At 37.9% G+C, this 17,295-nt stretch overlaps 1 protein-coding gene across 6 annotated transcripts in view; it reads left to right on the forward strand.

The window, feature by feature from the left end:
• The window catches only part of ERBB4 (erb-b2 receptor tyrosine kinase 4), a 1,139,239-nt gene that overhangs the window by 1,067,177 nt on the left and 54,767 nt on the right, over positions 1-17,295 (forward strand). The gene's annotated exons all lie outside the window — the stretch shown is intronic.

A 17,295-nucleotide genomic window follows, 5' to 3' on the forward strand; every position in this document is an offset into this window, starting at 1 on the left:
ACTACAGGGCTGTCTTCCTCTCTCTCTTTCCATCTTGTGAGGACACAGTAAGAAGGTGGCCATCTGAAAGCCAAGAATAGAGCCCTCCCTAGGTAACTGAATTGGCTGGCACCCTGTTCTTGAACTTACCAGTCTCCAGAGCTGTGAGAAATGTTTCTGTTTTGTAAACCACCTAATCTACAGTATTTTGTTATGCCCCCCTGAGATGACTAATACAGATTTTGATACAAAGAATGGGGTACTGTTGTCACAAATATCTAAACATGTGGAAGCAGCTTTGGAATTGGGTAATATGTAGAGGCTGGAAGAGTTTTCAGATGCATGTGAAAAATATAATTTTTAAGAGTGATTCTGGTAAGACCCTAGATGGAAATGAGGAATATGTTGCTGGAGACTAGAGCAAAGGTGATCCTTGTTATAAAGTGGCAAAGAATTTGGCTGAATTGTTTGTGTCCTAGTGTTTTGTGGAAGGCAGACCTTGTGAATGATAAAATTTGATAGTTAGCTGAGAATAAGCAAAGTGTTGAAGGAGAAGCTTGATCCCTCCTGACTGCTTATAATAAAGTGTGAAAGGAGAGAAATGAATTGAAGAAGCAAAAACTAACCAAAACTTGAAGATATGGAAAAATTTCAGCCTACTCATATTTAAAAAATTAACAAAGTATGTTCTGTTGTGAACACCAGGGGTACGGCTAGAGTATTACTCAATAAAGAGTTCATGAGATTATATGAGCTGAAACATTTCCAATATGAACTAAAGGGATGGATACAGGACAAAATGAAGAAAGGCTGTTGGATTTTGCAAGCAGTTCCTCAGAGTAATGGAGATATTTGGCCGTGAACATGCATTCTTCTTTAAGAGGGAAAAATGCCCACCAAATCATTTCAGAAGTTATCAGGTCCTCTGTCTTGGTTTTCACAGGTCAGATAGTCTATGTCCAAAGCCACAGGGATAGACTACCCTGTGGAGCCATGGGAATGAGGTAGGACCCTTCCCAACTCTGCTTTGGAGATAGGGCCACCACCCCTATGGATCCTGAAGGCAGATCATTGAACCAAAGACTATTCGTGAGCCTTAAGAGCTGATGAAATTCAGCTTGCAAGGTTTGAGATACATCACCCTTTCCTTCTTTCCTATTTCTCCCTTTTGGAATTAGAATATCTATCCTATCCTAACCCCCTTTGTGTTTTGGTAGCATATAACTTGTCTGGTTTCACAGGTCAATAGATGGAGAGGAGTTTCGCCTCAGGATGAATAATACCTAGGGTCTCATCCATATCTTAAATAATACTCAGATGAGGTTTAAGATGTTGGAGTTTAGAACTGATGCTGGAACAATTTTGAGCACTGTTGGGATGGATGAATGGATTTTGCACATCAAAAGGACATGAACTTTGAGGGGCCATGGGCAGAATGGTCTTTTTTCTAAGATGACTAATACACCAGTATTTCCATTTCCTAAACTCAAGAGTCTCCATTCAGTTATCCTTTTTTGACCCTCTATTGCACTTGGCACTGTCCCCAACTTCACCTTGAAATTCTCTCAATTCCTCTCCACCTCCCCAATACTAGTCTATCCTTTTTCTTTTTCTTTAAATCTGACCTTTACTTTTAGTCACTTTACCTTTTTTTTTCCCTCTTAGCCTTTCAGTTAACAATGATGTTTCTCCTGAATTTGATCTGGAAAAACTGAATTCTCTCACCCTGTCTTATGATTTTATTATCAGTGATAAGCTCCCATCTTTATTTGCTGCTCTCAATCCAAAATTAACTCTCCAAGTTACTGCCTTACTGAAACCCTCAACCATCATTATATGGGCTAGTATTTCATATCCTAATCAATCTCCTTGATTCTTTCCAATCTCTTTCATCCTTGTGTATTCTTCACTCAGCTGCCAGATCTGATCACACTAGCTTGTTTCATCAAAACTTTGGATGGCTTCTCTGTACCTCATATCAGGTAGTTACAATTAAATTGGACAATCGTGTCACTTCTAGCTTTTGTCAACTTATGTCCCATCCTCATAGAACTTCTTGTATTTTTTTCCAAGCATACTATTACCTTTTAGGACTCTGTGTTTTGTTTTATTGTTACTTTTTTTTAATGCTTTGTATCGTGTCTAGAATAGTCTTACTATATATTATAGCCAAAAATTTAAAGACCTATTTTTCATTTAATATCAAGCTCAAATTCCACCTTTTCTGTGAGACTTTCTGTAACAACACAGAAAGTGTCACATTCCCCCTTTTCTGTACTTTCAGAACATTTTCTTTACATTTTCTATGGTGTCCGTGTATATATCTCACACTAGAATGAACAACTATATGTAAAAAGTATCAGCAGAGTGCCCAGTGGTACATAACAGCTATTCAATAGATGATTGTTGAGAGACACAAGGGAACTTTTTTTTTAATTTTTTTATTCTCAAGTTAGTTAACATACGGTGTAGTCTTGGCTTCAGGAGTAGAACCCAGTGATCATCCCAAAAATGCCCTCATTGATGCCCGTCACCCATTAACACACCCCCGCACCCACCCACCCCCATCAACACTCAATTTTTTCTCTGTATTTAAGAGTCTCTTATGGTTTGCCTCCCTCTCTGTTTTTTATCTTATTTTTTCCTTCTCTTCTCCATGATCACCTGTTAAGTTTCCCAAATTCCACATATGAGTGAAATCATATGATAACTGTCTTTCTCCGACTGACTTATTTGGCTTAGCATAATACCCTCCAGTTCAATCCACGTTGCAAATGGCAATATTTGATTCATTTTAATTGCCAAGTAGTGTTCCACTGTGTATATATATATATATATATATATATATATATGTGCGTGTATATATATATATATATATATATACACATATATATACCACATTTTCTTAATTTCATAATTCATTCATCAGTTGATGGACATTTGGGCTTTTGCCATAATTTACCTATTGTTGATAACACTGCTATAAACATTGGGGTGCATGTGCCCCTTTGAATCAGCATTTTTGTATCCTTTGGGTAAATATCTAGTAGTGCAATTGTTGGTTTGTAGGATAGTTCTATTTTTAATTTTTTGAATAACGTCCACACTGTTTAAACCCAAAGCTGGAGTCATCACAATCCCAGACTTTAACCTGTATTACAAAGTTATAATCATCAAAACAGTATGGTATGGGCACAAAAACAGACACATAGATCAATGGAATAGAATAGAGAACCCAAAAATGGATCCACAAATATGTAGCCAACTAATCTTTGACAAAGCTGGAAAGAGTAGCCAATGGAAAAAAGACAGTCTCTTTAGCAAACGGTGCTGGGAGAACTGGACAGCAACATGCAGAAGAATGAAACTGGACCACTTTCTTATGCCACACACAAAAATAAATTCAAAATGGATGAAAGACCTAAATGTGAGACAGGAAACCACAAGGAAACTTTTTTTTATCCTGTTCAACTATATGTAGAATGAATTGTATACTCAAAAAATATTGTATGCATAATAAGCTAGAAAAGCATCAAGAGAGTTGGGTGCCTGGGTGGCTCAGTTGGTTAAGCCTTCGTCTCTTGATTTTATCTCAGGTCATGATCTCACTGTTAGTGACTTTGAGCCCCACATTGGGCTCTGTGCTGACAGCTCCGAGCCTGCCTTGGATTCTCTGTCTTCCTCTCTCTCTGCCCCTCCCCTCACACTCACTATCTCTCTCTCAAAAATAAACACTTTTTTAAAAAGTATCAAGAGAAAATAAATAATACTTAGTCTTTTTTTGTATTCTTTTTAGTAGCCTATGACCTAATGGAATATGCATACATATATACAAATATAAGGTAGCTGCAATTTTCATACGTAATTATTCATAAAAAAGGCAAAAGTAGAAATCTTAAACGTAAACAATAGATCTACATATTATAGCTGGAATTCAATTGTAGATAGCTTGAGAGTATCATAAAATATTTAATTTTTCTTTATCTTTACCTCTCATGCATAGTGAAGTATTTACAGCCCTTTCTCCATGTACTTTATTTTTCTTGTTTTAAAAAATAATATACAATTATTTAGCTTAAGTTCAATGAATATACATACCGTAGTTGTTGAAGACATGCTAATTCCAACATCCTTAATGATTTCTCTATTTGTCTTAATTTTATTAGTTTCATGAGAAAATTTTTCATATCACTTTTATTTTCCACCCTATTTTCTTTTGAACATCAAAATGAAGTGTCGTTAAGATAATTATATGAAGAAAGAAAAGTGTACAGGCACAAAACAAAGTTTTGTTGAAGTCAAACTGTTGTATGAATGATGGCAATACCAAGACATGCAGTTGTTGGTTGATAGATGATCTTTTGTATCCTAAGTATAAAAGTCTGTTTGAGAATGTCTGAGAAAATGATAAGTTGCTCAAAAGCTAAAATTTTCAGGGGCGCCTGGGTGGCTCAGTCGGTTAAGCGGCCGACTTCAGCTCAGGTCATGATCTCACAGTCCGTGAGTTCGAGCCCCACATCGGGCTCTGTGCTGACAGCTCAGAGCCTGGAGCCTGTTTCAGATTCTGTGTCTCCCTCTCTCTGACCCTCCCCTGTTCATGCTCTGTCTCTCCCTGTCTCAAAAATGAATAAAACTTTAAAAAAAATTTAAAAAAAAAGCTAAAATTTTGAAAAATAAGAATCATCTCTAATGCAAGATGCTAGACGAATGGGGCAGTGGCAATAACTAACAATGTTGAGTGTTTACTACAGACCAGGCACTGTGCTAAGAATTTTACATGCACCAAGCTCATTTAATTTTCATAACAAGCTTATGAGAAATGTGCTATTATATTATTATCTCCACCTTGTGGATGAAGATACTGGCAAACTGAGAAGCTAACTGACATGGCAAAGGTGACGCAGACAGTTGCATTTAGAGTGGTTGAGTTAATACTAAAGCCTGGGAAGTCGTATTTGAGAGCTGACGCGCATACTGTACTCAGCTGTCAGAGATGAACAGGAATGGGCTGAGAATGACTCTTTAGAGCATGGCTTGTGTGATGTGTATCTGCAGATTTTTTTCCATGTGAAGTATTAACTTCATAAATCTGTGAACTGGAGAGAAGAGCGAATGAAAAGGGCAACTTTCACACACAACTTTGGCAGTGTGCGTGAGCAGCGCCTCAATTTCCCTACCTTATAGAAAAACAGGTAGCATGTAGCACAAAACCCCAAAATTTTCCAGAAGTCAAAATATTCACTACTCAACCTGTAATACATATGCAAGGAAGCTGGAAAATTAGCAGATATTTAATATCTTAGAAAAAAGAGCAAAGGGATGATATATAATAAGAATAATCACTAACAATACAAAATTGTTTCCAGTAATATTAAATATTTATTTTCCTCTTTCTTCTTCCTTTAGTTTTAATTGTTATAAGACTATGTGTTTTGTAAGTATTTTTATTATTACTGGGAATTCCGTTTCTCCTTACCTGGTGATTCAAAGGCAGTAGAAGGCATATGGATGAATAGATGGAGGACAGAGGGGGATATCAATCAATTGACCAGTATTTATTGATTGTCTACAATGTGATGGGATTGGTAAATGTGAGAAAGATCAAATTGAGTTAAGTCATCTCAGCAGGAGTACACTGTTTTCAGCTTCAGGCAGTTAAGGATTCATAAGGGTTTAAAGCAAAAAAGTGAAAAGTGGTCAGATTAAAATTTTAACTTTTAAGACTTGAACAAGCCAAAACACAACTTTCTACTCCCATCCCTCCCTTCGGTGTTTCTCTTAAAAATAATCTTACAAACTAATCAGTTTAGTACATGAGTGTTCAATTGGGAACCAGATGTTTTCGAGTCTTCTTCTATTATTCACCTGAAACTAAGATTGTATAATATGCAACACAGTATTTCTAAAGCTTGAACGCAGAAGATGCAGCCTAATTTATAAATAAAAATGTATGTTACTTCTGCTTTATAAATAAAGTAACCTTGATTTAGCCTTACACAAAAAGTTATTTTACACAATGCTTACTAATGTCAGGGTTTAGTTTTAGATAGATGATAGAAGATAGATAGGTGATAGATAGATGATAGATAGATAAATAGATAGAGAAAATGGGACATTACTAGGTCATACAATAGAGGGACATAATCTCCTTGGGAGTGAGGGAAGACTGTTTGGAGGAAATGAGAGCTGATTTGTAATCTAAGACAGTATTAGATCTACCCAAATCTGCATCTGAAGCATACTAGGAGGAGTGTAGCAGTGTGTGGTGAGGGGCTGTTCCAGGTGAAGGGAGGAATAAGTGCAAAGACAAAAGAGCCAACAGAATTTTCCGCTTGGTTTGAGCCATGGAGTTCCAGCTGAGGAATCCCTAGAAAAGAAGCTAGAGTGACAGGGTCAAGTTGCTTGGAGACTTTTGTCAGTTATAGGATAGAAGAGGCAGTTGCACATGCACATGACAGTGTTTGTGCGCATGTGCATGTGTATTGGGGGGGGGGTAGTGGAAAATGAGGAAATGATGAAAAGTGCATGGGGTCCAAGAGGAGAATTAAAGAGGGATGCATTAGTCTTCCCTCCTATGTCTTGGACTAAGTCTGAGCCTTTATGGAGTCAGGAGCTAAATCATGGAAGAAGTTTTTAAGGGAACCATCTGAGACTAGGGTCTCAGATACTCTCAAGACTATTCTCAAGAATAGAAATTAATGTCGCTGGAGGCAAATTATGGCACATGTTCAGAAGTGCATAGAACTCTTCGCTAAGGCAGTATGGAAGATCGCAAGGTTCTCACGGGTGAGGAAGCTGGAAGGGCGTCATTCACTGTTTTCAATTATCATAAGCTCCAACTTCTCAAGCACCGAGAGACAGACACCACTAGAGGGGCAGTAACATTTCCACAGCAGCTCCAGCTGAAGGTTTAAGGAATGCAGAGCCCTGAGGAAAATAACCAAGGAGGTATTCACGAACATCAGTGAATACCTGATGGGTATTCACTGGGGAACCCCACAAATATCTGGAAATAGCTTCTAAGGGGCAAATGGCTACAGGTACTCTGCAGGCAGGTTGGGCTAAGAAACAGCGAGGTTTGTGTTATGACTATGACACCCCCAAACTTTAAAACAACAAAAACTCAGATGACAACGTGTTGCCAGTTTAACGTTTATTTATTTTTTTTGAGACAGAGAGAGACAGAGCATGAACGGGGGAGGGTCAGAGAGAGGGAGACACAGAATCCGAAACAGGCTCCAGGCTCTAAGCTGTCAGCACAGAGCCCGACATGGGGCTCGAACTCACGGACTGAGAGATCACGACCTTAGCCGAAGTTGGCCGCCCAACCAACTGAGCCACCCAGGCGCCCCTACTTGTTGCCAGTTTAAATAGAGATAAACTATTCTCCTTTTATAGTTATGTGTTATCTGATACATTTATGGTCATCTTGGGCTAGAATGTAAGCCAAGGCAGGGGCACCTGGGTGGTTCAGTTGGTTAAGCATCTGACTTCAGCTCAGGTCATGATTTCCCAGTTCGTGAGTCCGAGCCCCACACTGGGCTGTGTGCTGACAGCTCAGAGCCTATTTCAGATTCTGTGTGTGTGTCTCTCTCTCTCTCTGCTATTCCCTGGCGCTCTCTCTCTCTCTCTCTCAAAACTAAATAAACATTAAAAAAATTTAAAAAAAAGATGAGCCGGGGCGCCTGGGTGGCTCAGTCGGTTAAGCGTCCGACTTCGGCTCAGGTCATGTTCTCGCGGTCCATGAGTTTGAGCCCCGCATCGGGCTCTGTGCTGACAGCTCAGAGCCCGGAGCCCGTTTAAGATTCTGTGTCTCCCTCTCTCTCTGACCCTCCCCTGTTCATGCTCTGTCTCTCTCTGTCTCAAAAATAAATAAACGTTAAAAAAAAAAAATTAAAAAAAAAAAAAAAAAAGATGAGCCAAGACAAAAATCAGTCATCTTATTCTCTTATGTCCTTAGGCAGAGACTAAAGACAAAGCCCTAACATTTTGTTGGAGGGAGAGTGCAAAGTTTGAAATAGAGGAAATGCATCAAAATGGGCTTCCAAATCAACTGTAGGAGATTGAAATGAAAACTTAAAGCTGTGGTTCCAATCCTTCTCAGAATTTTAAAGAGAAAAGAACCCGAGCAAGAGGAGCATTGGTCAGAGCAGGCAGATGGGAAGTATCTCAGTGACTTCCAGAGAGGATTATATGAGTTTTACATGTGCTGGGGAAGCATATGTATAGATGGGCCAGGTCCACTGGCATCCAAATAAGACAGAGGCAGAACTGAATTGAATGATACATCATATGTGGACAAAAAAATTGGCTCAGATCACATGAGAGCTTTTAGTGTTCTAGAAATGTCACATTTTTTCACAGGAAGACACTTATTTAAAAATATTCAGCAACTATAAATAAACTCAACTGCTTGAACTCATAGATGAGTAAGCCACACTTAAGAAAATAGTTATTGGAAATTTTTAGTTCTGTATGATGGCAGTTTGCTTTTTAATAAGTATAGCTCCTAACATTGATGTAATTGTCTTAAGAAGGGAAGTTGTATGCACATGTTCCCACCTACTGAACTTTATGGTTTTCAGTCAGTGGCATGAGACTCTATGAAACTAAAGAATATTAGGAATGATTTGCTTATGCTCAATTATAACAAAGGCGTCAGACACTCAACCTCCTCCCTATAGTGTCTGAATGTATTTGCACAATATGAATTCTCAGAGAAAGGCTCAGCTTTGATCTGTTAATCTAGAGGTTGCTGTATTAATAGTTTGCACACTTCATTGATTTTTAATTAATTTCTAAAGAGGCACAGAGGATAACTACTATAGCCCACAGACATCACGGTTCTCATTGCAATCCACATCTTTATTGATCGGCTGCCTAAGGAGCAGAAGTAATCCATTTTAAGTATACTTTTCTGAGAGAGCGTGGACACTATACAATTCACTTCTGTCCTTGTAATCATATTGGCAAGAGGTCAGTGAGGAGGAAAACCTATAGCATGTTTAGTATTCTCTTGATCCAGGCAGATGAGCTTTTTGACCCATTATTCATTTGGTAGGGAAGCAGTGACTTCTCACACATGCTTTTTTTTTTTAATTTTTTTTAACGTTTATTTATTTTTGAGACAGAGAGAGACAGAGCATGAACGGGGGAGGGGCAGAGAGAGATGGAGACACAGAATCCGAAGCAGGCTCCAGGCTCTAAGCCATCAGCCCAGAGCCTGACGTGGGGCTCGAACTCATGGACCGCGAGATCGTGACCTGAACTGAAGTCGGATGCTTAACCGACTGAGCCACCCAGGCGCCCCTCACACGTGCTTTTTAACTTACTTTTTTGTTTCTTTATTATTATTTCATTTCTGTAAGACACTCTGGAATCCCAAGCAGACTATCCTGCACATTCTTGCAATGGAAATTTCCAAAAGCTTGTGAAGGGTGGTAAATGAAATTTCTGGAGAAATATCTGAAGAGAATGTAGAGAACCAGAAGAAAAATTTTGTTTTCCCAGCCAGCCTCAGGAATCTGTAAATGTTGTCTTCATTCATTCCCCTTGGTATGCTAATATCACCAGCTGGGGTTTGGCCAGAGTGCTGAAAGTCTGGCTTCCTTCCACCTATCCTAAATATTGCAGACTTTTAAACTTGCCCCACCTATGCTGCAAAGAAAAATTGCTACTGCCTGAACAGGCTTACAAGATTTTGGTATTATTGTCCATTTAATCCAACTACAAACATCTATTGAGTAATAGTTAACTGTCAGGCAATCTTCAAATTGCGGAATACGTAGTGAATAACAAGTAGGCAATGCAACTGTGTCTGGAGGCAGCATTCATTCTAGGGGATCCCAGCAAAACTAAAGAGATTTGTTTATTAGGTATAAGAATTTTCTCTTCCTTGATTTTAGAGCACCCATTGTTTACAAAACAATTATTCAGTTATATATCCTGTCTTTGTTAGTTTCATATATGGTTTTATAGTCTATTGACTATAGTTGTATGTATATGGTCATATAATGTAATAGTTAAATTTGTTGCCTCTAGAGCCAAGCTGCCTACAGTCAAATCTTGCACTGTCACCTTTGGGCAAGTTATTTTATTATTTCTCTGTGCATCAGTTTCATCATCTTAAAATGGAAATAGTAGTAGTACAGATCTCTTTGGGTTCTTGTGAGCTCCACTAAAACAGTCCCCTGGCATGGAGTGCTTAAATAAAGGTTAGCTAGTTTTTACCTACAAATATAGGAAGTGTTAACATGCATAGTTATATTGTATTCCTCATACCATTTCAGTGCTCCCTTAACAAAAAACTACATGTTCCATTTTCCAGAGTGACTATCACTATTATTGTTTGTCTAGATTCTCCTACACTAAAATTAGTACTGAACAGATTTTTTGTTATATTGTGAAGCAAATTTATATCATTTCCACATGGTGTTAGTGTTAAATGTAGTCTTGTTTGTAGTGTCAAAGAGATGGAGGTAACTTTAGTGCCCACCCAGTGTGGAATAGACAATAAATTGAGAGTGTTTGCCTGTGTTATATATGTGTATGTGTTTATGTGTGGATATAATTTAATTCAATGACAAGGAGTAGTGAACTGGATTTTGTTTAGCATTATGCTTGAATCTAAAAACGTATGATGAGTAAAACATGTTTTTATTTAATGCACAATACTATTTATGTGTTAAAATAATACACACCAATTTAAAAATAAGTAAAGATAAATAAACATGGATGGATTGGAAGGATGTGCATGGGGAAAAAAAAGTTGTGAACACTTATGATGGATAGGAGAATGGGATTGGGGTGGAAGATATAGGGGAGCAATGATAATCACACTCATGGATTATGGAATATGAGTAACTCAAAATTCTGTGAATCTGAGATCCTAAAAGAAACCAAAGACAAAACCCACAGATATTGCCTTGAGTTGGCTCCTAGAAAACAGTGTCTGAGACAGATTTTCATGCAGGAAGTTTTTTTGGCAAGTGTTCTCAGGAGCAACCCCTGTAAAGCCATGAAAAATATTAGGTTAGAGGAAAAAGTTGAGCCGTGGTGAAATCATGACAGAGATCTCACCCAATCTTAGGAGAAAGCCCTGGAACTTGCATAGTTTTTCATAGTTGTCCAAGCGTGGATGGACTTTGCAACTGCATCAGCCAGTTGTTGGATGTGGGTTGACTCTGTGAGAGGACAAAAACCCCAGCAAAGCAGCAGTTGGGGTGGGGGTATCAAGGCAACCAAAATGATGTAGCTGAGATGAGAGCGACAAGCAGCCAACACTCCCAGAAGCTGACAGTGGGAGTCCGCTGGTCCTGAAGAAGTTTCTGGACGATACACCACAGCACCTCCTAGATGTGTGTGTGTGTGTGTGTGTGTGTGTGTGTGTGTGTGTGTGTGACACAAACACCCACTCAAATATATTATTGGGGATATTTGATAAACACATTTCAAATATCAACACATATTGTTTTCATTGCACATTATTAAACTCATATAAATTTAGCCCTCAGTATTTCAAAATCTCCATAAGAACTGCAGCCTAATCACATTTCGTAAAGATCATCAGTGCAATTGGAAGATGTAAGAATTAACCATGACTATTAACTCCAGGCTAGTTTAGGAGAGCCATGTGAATCTGCTTTTCTTCCTCTGAGAAGAATAGTAGGAGAACATCTGGGGACAAATAGAGTGAGAAAGAAAAGTTACTTTGCCTAACAGTACTGAGTACCTTTTCTTTCTCTTAAGTAGTCAAATTGTATTTTCAATACAATTAGAGGTTACTTATTTAGAAAACGCATAGTATCTTAGAATATTGAATGTTCTAGGTGTTTTGACAAACATGAGGACACTGATTCCTGAAGACAATCTTCAGGGTACATACTATTATTGTCCCCATTTGATGGATAAGGAAATTGAAACGCACAAATAAATTGACCAAGGACACAGACCTAGTAAGAGCTGGGGTTTATTTCTAAAGTCTGTTATTTTAAACATTGGATGCATGAAGCTGACTTTTACTAAAACATATTCATGGCTCTTGCTAAACATTTGAAGGAAGGCACCTAGTCTACATCTTTCTTTACTATTCTGTGTGTCTTTTATTGGCCCACAATTTAGTATTTTACATAGATCTATTGTACAATTCCATCTATCATGGAATAAAAATTTAAAGCTGGAGGACACCTCAGAGATCATTTAGGCCAATCTGTCACTTTTATAGGAGAAGTGAAATGAGTATCTGAGGTCAAAAACCTAGTGAGCAGCGTGTCTGGGACTTCTGACTCCAACATTCAGTTCTGTGTTCTTTCTCCGCTGCCATGAACAAGCTTTTGCTAGTTGAAAAGGCTTCTCAGTTTATTTAATTATGAGCCCCCTTAGTCTCCCTTCATGAGCTATTTGGATAAAGTCAGTTACTTCATCCAGAAAGGCTCCTTTCTTCCCTTGAACGTGCTCATATCTTTAGCCCTAACAGAGAGCATTATAGTTGAATTTTTCCCCCCTCAGGCATAGAATTGCTTTTAGAAGGAAAAGTAGAAAAGAGGAGTGATTTTCATTTGCGGCTAGCTTTCCTGAAGCTTCCTGTGTTATTAAAAAAGCTTGAGGTTATTAGAATGAAAACAGGAAAAAAGTGTACTCTTGCTAACTCCAGAGATTAATGCCTGTGAAAGCTGACTGCAGCTTGAAATTTTTAGCTCCACACATGTTTGATGAAAGTGTCACATGTCCTATATATGGGAAGCAAATATTTATTGTCAAAAATAGTCTGGTCTCTCTTGACTTGTGTTAGCTTCCTGCAGCTGGGCAGAATACATTTTCACATTGGATTAAAACATAGAAATAATGCATTTTTGCTAGACAGTTGTGATTCAAATATAATATTGAGAAGAAGGTCATTGCCAGGTGTCCGTCAATACTGTTATTTTAAAATTAAGTCAGTCACTGATATTTTTGTTTCCACAGAGCAGTTTAGATGAGTCAATTTTAACCAGAGATTAAAACTTTCAACTCAATTGTAATAAAATTATCCTCGGATTTGGTATTAAAGTGCATTTCTGAAAGTCAGAATCAGGTTTGTATTTATTAAAGCACCTTTTGAGAGGTATAAGCAAAACATAAAATGAGTAAGAAAACTCATTACAGCATATAGAGCAAGTATGAAAAATGGTAAAATACTGAATGGTTTGGGTAATGGTAAATTCTGAATAGTTTGAGTAAAAATCAGACTTATAGCACCTGGATCTAGAAGTAGACAAAATGCCCCTAAAACATGTCTACAGAAAACTCCCATCAGTGCTGATGAAAGACACACACTCCGGTACAAGTGGACTATTTTATTCACCCTTCCTGCAACATGGAAAACTCTCCAACCTATCTTATTAATTACCTTCAACTTCACTAAGATCCTAATTCTGTGATGTATTCATGGAGGGCACCAAATCTCTCAGTAGATTCCCTGTTTTTTTCTTCTCTTTATATGACAGCATCCTCAGGTGAATCATTACTAAAATAATACTTTGAACAGTAATTATTTGGAATTTGTATCCACGCATTAATCATGATGGATTGGTTGGGGGTATATATATCACCATTTGTAAACATTTATTGAGCGCCTACTGTGATATATTAGTTGGGATTCACAGATTTTCTGGAATAAGCAGTTCAAGTTAATGAGGGTAAGTTATTCTTGTTCACACTATGACTGTTGATATTTATCTGTAGAACAGTAATAAAAGCTTGCATGCCCTGCCCTTACTATATGGGAGTTACGATTTAAGCTCCTTACATATATTAACTCATTTTATCTTTACAACAATCTGTGGTATAGGTGCTATTATGGCCATTTTAGAGATGAAGGTGAGTGCCAGGTTAATTAACTTGTCAGCGTCACACAGCAGAACATGGCAGAGTTGGGGTTCAATCCAGGTGATTGACCCCAGAATCTGCACTCAGACCAACTCCACCATCCTTCATATCCTGTGGTCAAAGCAAGAATTAAGTTTCCAATTTATATGATTCAAATTCCCACTAAATAAGAAAAAGGTTCTATAATTTAGCTGAATTTTAAATAAAAATACAAGTCAGTCACTTGCATTATTCCCTGAAATTCACAGAAAGCTCTTATAATATTTTGTTCCAAAAGAACTAGGATCTTCTAAAGCCATATGACTTCATTGTGTACATTAATTTCTTCATGCTCACACAACCCTGTAACCCACCAAGAGAGGGGGTAGGCTTAAAAACGCAGACTTTAGAACCCCACAGGAACCAAATCCCAGTTCTGTCACTCATTAGATGACTTGGAGGAAGTAACTTGACCTCTCTGAGACTTGGTTTTCTCGTATTTAAAATGGGATGAGGGGCGCCTGGGTGGCTCAGTCGGTTGAGTGTCCGACTTCAGCTCAGGTCATGATTTCACAGTCTGCGAGTTCGAGCCCCGCGTCGGGCTGTGTGCTGACAGCTCAGAGCCCGGGGCCTGTTTCAGATTCTGTGTCTCCCTCTCTCTCTGACCCTCCCCCGTTCATGCTTTGTCTGTCTCTGTCTCAAAAATAAATAAACGTTAAAAAAATTTTTTTTTAAAAATGGGATGAAAACAGTACGCTTCTCAGAGGATTAAGTTAACCTGCCAATGTAGAAGCATTTAGTTCTGCTGTGTTCTGAGTACTCAGTCAATGTTAGCTGTCATTATTGTCAGTGTTCATAGTCCCATAATGTACTCCACCCAGGCAGACATGGCACGGACATGGGAATGCTACAAGGGAGAGTAAGTTTCTTTTCAACCAACACAGCATTATCCCTTCAGTGATAATGAATGGCCCTTCTTTTTTAATCATCTTCAAACTTCAAGGGACTTCATCCAGTTTATTTTTGTCACTGCTATTGCTAATAACTGCCTCCTTAATTGCATCACGCTCCGATTTAAGGAGTGATTTTATTTTGAAGGAATCTAACAGAGACTGTGATTCTAATGAAATCATCCACCAAGAAAATCCTATCTTAATAATTGCAATGTGGAGAAAACTATCATGAACAATCCAATAGATGATTCAACACTCTAATTCAGGTGTGAAAGTAGAACTAAGGTAGCAGTCATAATTAATGATCTAAAAGCAGTCATAACCATGATGTTCCATAGTTACAAAGCAACCATACAAGTGTATTTTGATGATTTGGTAATGATATAGATGCTTCTGTTTTTATCTTTTAATCATGGTCAGGTGAGTGAGGGAAACTATACATAAATTACCATCTGGTTGCCTGAATTGAGTTTTCATTATGTTGAAGAAAACATTTTTTTAAGACAAATAGAATTGAGGTTCAGAGGTTCAGGATAGTCTATCACCTGCTAAGACTTGGCATATAGAATATCAAAGAACATATAGAGTTTTTGAAGTTTGGCTTGTAATATGGATATGTCATTAGGGTCTTAAGCTTCTTGGTGAATGTTAGCTCCCTATTGGTATAGAATATATCACTATTCTTGCACATGGTGAAGAAATATATGTGTATTTGCATTAGGATAATATTTAGTTAAAGGAATTATTATCCACCTAAATTACAAAAGTCAGAAAATAGAATCATTTGTAATTTATACTCCTCTTCGTTATTCAATTACCAGGATGGTTACTTTACTGTATAAGTGTAACTTGAAATTGTTCTCTCCCTGAAATTTCTTGTGGACTAGTTTAGTTGAAGATTCAGATGATCATACATGAGGAGCTAGACGAGTATCATAAATGAATTCGTGGGTAGTAATAGTGAGTGGTGGGATCCTGGCCAACTGGAGGTGCCCTCAATGGGGTACAGCCAGTAATCAGCTAAAGAAGATGTTTGAGAGTTTCCCAGTGTGTGGGCCAAAAATATATACGCATATAAACTGCATATAAGCTGGATATAGCTCAGACTGCCAGTCTGCAAACTTTATCTCTCATCCTTTTCCACCTCATCACTTCTCTTCTGCATTGTGGCAGTGGCTCCTGACTTCTGCTGTATTTGTGTCCAGTCCTTTGTTTATACACCAGGTGATTTTTTTGCAAGACTCCAGTGATCACTGTCACTCTCCTTTTTCAAACAACTTCTGCATCACCACAGTGAAGTACAGATTATCTACCACAACACGTAAGAGGCCCTTTTTGAATCAAGCCTCTTCTTACTTTGTCAGCCTCACCACTCATCACTCTCCCTCCTTTATGAATAATGATTTAGAAATACAGAATTACTTACCTTTGTCCCAGTACACCGTGGTATTGGTGCCCCTGTGTGTGTTCTCTGTAACTGCAATTTTGTCCTCATCTTGCCCAACTGATGGACATCATTCAAACATTACTTAGGCCTCAGGACCTCTCTGAAGGCTCCCCTCTCGTGCACATTTCTAGGCTATACTACAAATGATCCTTAAAACACAGCTCTCCTTAAATGCCTTACACGTGTCACATTGATCCGTTCAAGCCTGTATTCCACGTCTGCCCACTTTATTAACAGCTCTGCCTTCCTGCAATGAATAGATCTTCTCTGACTCTTTTTTTTGTTCCCTGGTGTCCAGCACAGTGCCTGGAACATAGTGTGTATTCTGTCATTGTGTGTGGATCTGAATATTAACTTGTTGCAAACACACTTTCCATATTCTGATATGAAAGTGGTAGGAAAGATAATGATGAATGTTTTTTTGGACATTTCTTAAAAGGGCAAATAATTAAAAATACTTTATCTCCAAGACAATAAATCTATTTTTTTGATCCCTTAGTCATATAAGGGTTATATGTTTTCAGATTCAATTTATTCTAGGAATTTATTAGTTGGCATAATCGAAGAGAAAACACTGTTTAGGAAAGAGGACGAAACCTTATAAATCTCAGTTGTGGACTGATTTCAGAAAACACAAATACACTACTGACTAGTTGGACCATATCAGGCAGTACGTCCACTGGTTGTGTTGAATGGGCATTTATAGTATAGTGTTTGGCTCACGATGCTGTTTGAAGCAATCTTCTCTTTACACTACACTGAGTATATGGTTCATTTTTTTTTTTACCTGTGTGATTTATGTGTCTGTTTTCCGCAGCTTTTGTTTTGATATCAAAAACCATTAATCCTTCAAAGTCCTGCAATTGTGATATTAACTACCAACAGCTTTGATTTGGAATTGGCATGAGAGTATGCTTTAATGATTTTATAATAATTCTGATTTGTTTTTAAGCGACAATGTTTTTTACCACTGAAATCCTCAAATACAGAATTTCCTCTAACACTTGAATAAAAATATGTTCGCTCCCATCTAGGCCTCTGAGTTTGCTTCTTTTCATCAACCTTTAGTTA

The sequence above is a fragment of the Panthera pardus genome, unplaced genomic scaffold (genome assembly GCF_024362965.1).
Source record: "Panthera pardus isolate Hobbes unplaced genomic scaffold, ASM2436296v1 HiC_scaffold_10, whole genome shotgun sequence".
Lineage (NCBI taxonomy): Eukaryota > Metazoa > Chordata > Mammalia > Carnivora > Felidae > Panthera > Panthera pardus.